Consider the following 7,246-nt stretch of genomic DNA (forward strand, 5'->3'; position numbering starts at 1 on the left):
CACATGATACAAGCTACAAGGAATCATTCAATGAGCTTTTCTGGGAAGGATACTAATGTCATTCAAAGGCCTCACTTCCAAATATCATCACATTGGTAACTAAATTGCAACATGTGAATTTTAGGGGAAACAACCCTTCCTTCCATAAAGTTATAGTCAACACTGAGCCAGCTCCCAGAATCCAGCATTATATACTTAAGAAAAAATAACTAGTTATGAACCTGCAAGCCAAACTATTAGGGAAGAAGCAAATTGCATGCATTCACAAAACTGCTAAAGTTTGGTTGACCAAGATTTTTTTTAAATACTTGTCCAATCTCCAACCCCAGCTATATAAAATATGCCCATTAAATAACTATTGATGTGTTATCCATAAAAAATATGCCATTTACCATCTTTACTCAGTCATTTAGAAGTCAACTCAGTAGGTTCAGTGGAAGAGAACAGAGTGAGTAAACAATGCTGATGACAGTTGAAAGGGCTAATGCAAGATTCCATGATGCCTGGTGAAGTATCCAATCTGTTACTACCTCTAGGCCTAAAGATGCAAGGGGAAGGGACAGTTACTGGAACGTGCATAGAACTGCAGCTGAAAGAGGAGCTTCTTTCTTTATAAAGGGACCCAGGCAACCAACAGCCACAGTGAAGGGAACAAATTTCCTGACCATTAATTCCTCTCCCCGACTGCCAGTGCTTCTACTTGGCTGAAATCCATATGTGGTCCATAGAGGAGTACTGGGGTACAGGCAGGCTGGAGCAGGACAGACAGTACATTGGGAGAGAAAAATGAAAAATATTCTACACTCTTTGTCAAGTGCAAATTATTATCTCGTTTAGTCTATTATCTCGTTAGTTTAATGACACTATGTTGTGAGAGATTCGTGAACTAATTAGGAGTATATTTACATTTTGGTATTACAAATACTGACTTTGATGTTTCTTGCTTTCTTGCTTACCCAGTATATAAATATATCTCATTTATATATTTCATGCATTGTCTTCCTTTTGTAAATACACTGGAAGGTCAGCTGCTTTACCGCTCAGTTATGTTTTTGTGTCCTATAGTTTAAAGTATTGTGAATTCTGTGGAGGAAAAGGAACTCTCTTACACTGTTGATGGGAATGTAGACTGCTCCAATATCTGTAGAAAGCAGTGTGGAGGCTTCTCAAAAGATTAAAACTATCTTCCATGTAGCCCAGCAATTCCATTTGGAGGTATCCACCAAATACATATAAAAGTACTAGTTCAAAAAGAAGCATGCACTCCCATGTTTATAGCAGCACCATTTACAATAGCCATGCTATGGAAAACAACCTAAGAGTCCCAGAACAGATGAACAAAACAGGAAATGGTATATGCAATGTATAAACACATCGGAATACTACTCAGCAATCAAAAAAGGTATTCATGCCATTTGTTTTAACATGTATGGAGCTGGAGAGGATTAATGTAAATTAAATAAGCCAGAAGGAAAAAGCTAAATAACAGGTGGTTGGTTTTACTTATAGGTGGAAATAGAGAAATTAAACAAAGGGAAAGAAAGACAAACTTGGAAGCCAATCCCTAAAACTGACCACAGATCTGATATATCCAGGAGAAGAGAGGGAGAGGAAAAAAGAAAGAGGAGAAGAAATAAGAGGGTGGGTAAGGCACAATGGACTATGATGGAGGACTCGGGGTTCTTTGTGGGAAAACTCTGCTGACAGAGAGATCCTATAATGTAAATAAAAATGAACAAGTGTGCAAAATAATGATATGTCAATAAAATATATTATTATTAAAAGAAAAGCTTGAAAATTAAACCCTAAAAAGATAAAATCCATTAAAGCAAGATTGGTTTCTTTACATCAAGAGAAAGTTTTCTTGGAAGTATTACTTCTGGATGTGACATCCAAGACTGCATTTGACAGATTGAGTAAGAGCCTGCTCTTCTCCAGAGAGCCAGCTCTTCTTCCCTGACTACTTGAACAGATGATGCCCTAGAGGTGTTGGTAAAGAACAGTTCACTGTTCCTGCCAAATCCAAGAACCAAAGGTTTCCCACCCTCTAACATTGGAATTCTCTAATAATTTCAGGTATTCAGTACTTCTTACACTCATACCCTGATCAGTTTTTACAAATTGTAACCACTCTGAGCAAGAGAATAGTTTCATGTGACTCAGTAGGAAGAGAGTGAAATCTCTGAAGGGAAATGTGGAAAAATTTTGAGTCAAGCTTATTTGTCAGGAAACACATATATATATTTTACAGATAATTTGAGAAAAGGGGCAATAAAAATCTTGCCTGTAGGAGCTGGATCCTATTAAGAGTTCTAGTCATTTTTGAGACAGCATACAATGAAAGTTGAATGTGGAGAGAATTGTAGATTTGAAGTTTTTTGGGTAAATAAGGCATATTTTGGAGAATTTCCTAATCTCTCCCTGCAGGAAGAATGGTAGGCATTTCAGTGGCTGTGATAACACTGGAAATTGTTCTAATCCTCAATGTAGCAGGTGACTATCCTTGAAGAAAGTGCCATTGAATGGTACAGAGTTATGGGATTGTAACTGTTGAATTAGGTGATTCATATGCCTCTGAATATTCTGTCCCTTCAAGTAGTTCCTGATGACAGTACCCAGCCCATGCACAAAGAATGAGCAACTTCATTTATCCCAACCTATGAGTCAGGACACACCTGTTCAGGAAAATTGAAATACTTCATTCTCATATTTTCTCAGGTCATTTCACAGCCTCACTGTGGTCATCTAGAAAAAAAAAAAAAGTTTGCAGTCTTCTAGACTGAGATTTAAACATGATTAATGCAAAATCTTTGAACTGACAAGATAAACCAAACTGTAAAGAATATATTAAAAGGAGAGAGATTACAGGTCTGACATAATTATGCTCTCTAGTTTCCTTTCTAATATCAAATCAGTTTTAACTGAAAAAAAAAAAGTCATGTAATAAATTTTTAGAAAAGAAAAGACAACCTAATAAAAATAAAAGCTAAAGCAAAATAGGAGTGTGGGTTGGGGGAACAAGAAGAGGAGGAATCAGAAAGGGCACTCAAGGTGAAATGAAATGTCAGAAAGCTGTATTTCACAGCCCTGCTGCACATGAGAACCACTGGGGAGCTTGAAAGCTGCAGTGTTTGAATCCCAACAGGTCAACTGCACCAGGGTGTGTGGAACTAGATATTGGTATGGGTTTTTTGTTTTAATCTTCTCTTGGTGATTCGATGTATATCAGGCTTTGATGAAAGACACTCCCTAAATGGTTACCTACTTCTTAACTCTCTGAATGTTAAGTGTGTGTGTATTTATGTGTGTGTGGATGAAATAGGTTAATTTCACCTATTCTAAACTTCAAGTGGCTACAAAGTGTTACTCTAGTGTGTAATTACTTGCCAAGATATTGCTCATCATTTTATAGTGGGTTATTCTATATTCCAGGAGTAGACAATTTTCAGAGCTCACAAATTTCTTATTCTTATTGCTATAACCACAAAAAATGACTCGAGGTAGTATGTAATGTAAATATCATTTTATTATAACTTGTTACTATCACTTCAGAGGGAAAAAAACATAAATAAGTTGATACAGAGAAAGTGTGGACTTGTGTTATTGTTGTTTCTACCTAAAGACTATTCTGTACTATCTTCCTCTGATGCTCACACAGCGCTTATCCCTGAAAATTTGATGTCTTAAAAGCTATTGAAGCCATAGCAGTTAGAGTGAGTTCTCTGACAAAAGTTAAACTGATAGGTAGTAAAGTAATAGGAGGAAAACAAAAAAGACAAGAAAAGTGCTACCTGCAGAACTCTGTTTCAGTAAGTAACTTTGAAAGATGCTCATAAATTTCCAGACATCTGCCTTCAAGAAATAGCCCTGTAGAGTAGCAGACCTGAAATACAATATGTGGGCTTATATGGAAAGCTACTGCATGGTATACTGTAGAGCAAAGCCCAATTCCTTCCCTAATGACCAATATGGTCCCAACTTGAAAGGAATGAGCTTTAATGCAAATTTTTATGGATTTACTATTTTCCATGATACGCTTGCAGAGCCTCCAGGTCACAGAATACCATCTAAGTGATTATAGAAGCTAGAACCACAAACTTCCAAACGAATGATTAACATATACTAAGTTGTTGGTAGCATAGGAAGGTGTAAAATTTAAAAATTTCTTTTTCCCTGCTTGCTAAACATTGATACAATTGAAAGAGCTACCATGAGAACAGCTGGCTAAGTATGTTATGCCCAGTTACAGGCTGATTCCACAGTCCACTTATTCTTCCTACTAACACATCTTCAAGGGCTTTGTTTTTGTTTTATACATCCATTACATTTTTCTCATGGAGATCACCAATGCAAAAGGAAGGAAAAGAAGTCAATAGAATAGAGATTCCTGAAAGCATGCCCACAGGTGGTAAATCACTAGCATCCCTATTTACTTTGTCAAAATTGGAGAAAATAGCAAAACCTCAGCTGTTTGTGGAATTGCAAGATGTACTTCATCCCTAAAGGACCTGGACACTGCCTTTTTCCCACTCTACTGGAAAACTCTGCATTTAAAATTATTTGATAGTTGATACTGCTTTTATTAAAAGACAGGGTATTTGGTAATGATATGGTGTCCTATTTTAAATTCCAAATCCAATTTCTATCTCCACAAGATTCCTTAAGTGATGATCCTTTGAGTCAGGTCTAAGAGGCGTGAGAGGAAGGCAGCCATGTATTGTTCTTAAGCATGCTTGTAATTTAGAGGAATTGATTTATTGTATTGGACAAATTTGACTTTGGGTCAAGCACTAAAATAATCCCAAAATCTAAAATTAAATCAACACTCTTTCATGATTCAAAGGTCATCAATATTCATAAATTCACATACATATTCTGTTACTTTTCTCAAAAAGAAAAAAGTATTAAAGTGAACAACAACAAACTAGAGAGAAATATGCCAAAATATCACCAAGGTTTGTGTAAAATAAAAGTATTTTTAGCTTATCTGCTATTCTTTTTTAAAATTCTATAATGACTATCTAACTTTTGGAATAAAAATATTCAATAATAAAGTATAGGTTTATGCTGTAGAAGTATAGGTTTATATTTCACATCTAACTCCTCAGCATAATTGTGAAAATAGAATTCCCATCTTGCAAAATAACTTATAAAAGAAAGGAACATCATGACATTTATATTTTGAAGATTTGTATTTTGACCCAATTTTGAAAAATAGATGTTGAGAAATTTAATCAATTTATTTTCCTGTATTTATCCATGTTAGAAAGTAATATCGTTATAGAATTGAGTAGACATTTACTAAAATTATAAAGAAAATTTATATCAACATTCACTTTTCACTGAATTATGAAGAATGATTAAAAGACAACAAAAATAAAGGGCCCTTGTAATTTAACAAATTGGGGAAACTCATTCAATGCCATTTTCTTCTTTCAAGTATAGAGTAACTTCAACATTTGCCTTGTTTTGACTGTTTTCAACTTTTAGTTGTTTCCTTAAAAAAGGGTATGTTTGATAAGGAATAATTATGACTGATGAAGAGCCATGTAAACTTTTGTCTTTGCTCAGTTTAATCCCGTGATAGCTGAGCCACATTATTTAGTGGTTATAAGCAGAGACAGACAACTTTGGTTCAAATATTAGCTCTCTCAATAACTGTGATCTCTGTTTCTCATTTAGAAAAAGAACATAGTAATCATTGTATCAATCTCATAGGATTGCATGACTAAATAAGATAATATTTGCAAAGTGGTGAGAATAGAGACTGTTACATAATAGTATTAAAAATAAAATTAACATCCTTTTATTAAATCATGAATTATATAACCTCTACATATGGGACTCGGGCCCCTAAATTCACAAAAATCTTTCATTGACCCAGTTCTATTGTCAAATCTTCTACCATTCCAATTTACAATCTTCCTTTGAAGATAGAAAGAAAACATGTAAACATATAAGTATTCTTCAGTGTTTTTGGAAGTAGCTGAATTCTGACTAAATAGAAATGAATTGTCAAAATTATATGATGTTCTTCCTTTTGAGCAACATTCTATGAGATCGACTAAGTTCTGCACTTAATTTCAAACTGCTTAGATGGGGAATATGGGCATGTACTGGAGCCTCATTTCCTCGGAGACAGAACATGTATACTTTGTAAAAATATGCACAGGTTTAGTTAACTGGCCACAGACTTTCTGCCATTTTGTTTTCACTTTCAAAAGTCATGCTTTAGCTAAGAGTAAACTATTAACAATGACTAAAAATAATTTAATAGTTTTGAAGCTTGCTTCTTCAGAACTTCAAAAATAAATTAAAAATCAATGAACTAATGAATCCCCTCTCTCTTTATTTGGACCATCTCCAACTGCCAGTTGCACAGGGACCACTTCTGCAAACATGTTAATAGAAATACTGACTAGAGCAAGAAAGTAAGTCTGTCTTCTTGTTTCATCTTCTGCAACTGCCTCTAGCTGCAGATTCGGAGCTTTTACAATTTAGGGGTATTATGGAAATTACACAACTTGTGAAGGGGTGCCTCAGGAAAAAAGTTATAAACTTCTTAAGACTCATGAATCACAGGCAAAATTTATTCAGAGTAGAAACTTGCATGAGTTTTAGACGTCACAGCAACAGGCTTTCTTGGAGGAGGCATTCTAGCCTAAAATCTATACCATCACCGAGACCATATGCCATCACCATCATTTTCACTGCTTTGTATTTTTCTAATTTATATTGTGTCCCGCAGGCAAAGATCAAATGGTTTTTTCTTTTTTTCAGATTCTGGTAAAGAATTTATACATGCCATTTTATAAACATAAATTAATAATAAAATAATTATTCTGATTCTAATGTTCTATCACAAAGTAGATATTTACAGTAAAGCATTATAAGCAATTGAACAGAAAGCATTAAAATTTAGCATGAAGCAATTTTTAGCGAAATATTACAGAAGCATACCAGCGCCTCTAGCTAAAATATTTATTCAGTTCCTTAAGTTTGAAAGCTTTTCTTTATTTTCCAATAAGAACTGGAAAGTGTTGCTGAATCACTTTACCTCAGTTCTATTGCTTTCCCTTTCTACATGGAAGAATTGATGAATGAAACTGCACTGCATTCATAACTGAATATTTATGCCCAATATTTTATATTTTTCCTTTCAAATAATTGTAGCTAAACTCCCCTTGAACTAAATTAAAAAGCAGGATGCAAATTGTCTGTATATTGTGGTTGCAATTATGTAAAA

Source organism: Condylura cristata, unplaced genomic scaffold (assembly GCF_000260355.1).
Source record: "Condylura cristata isolate star-nosed mole 26May11 unplaced genomic scaffold, ConCri1.0 scaffold00020, whole genome shotgun sequence".
Classification (NCBI taxonomy): Eukaryota; Metazoa; Chordata; class Mammalia; order Eulipotyphla; family Talpidae; genus Condylura; species Condylura cristata.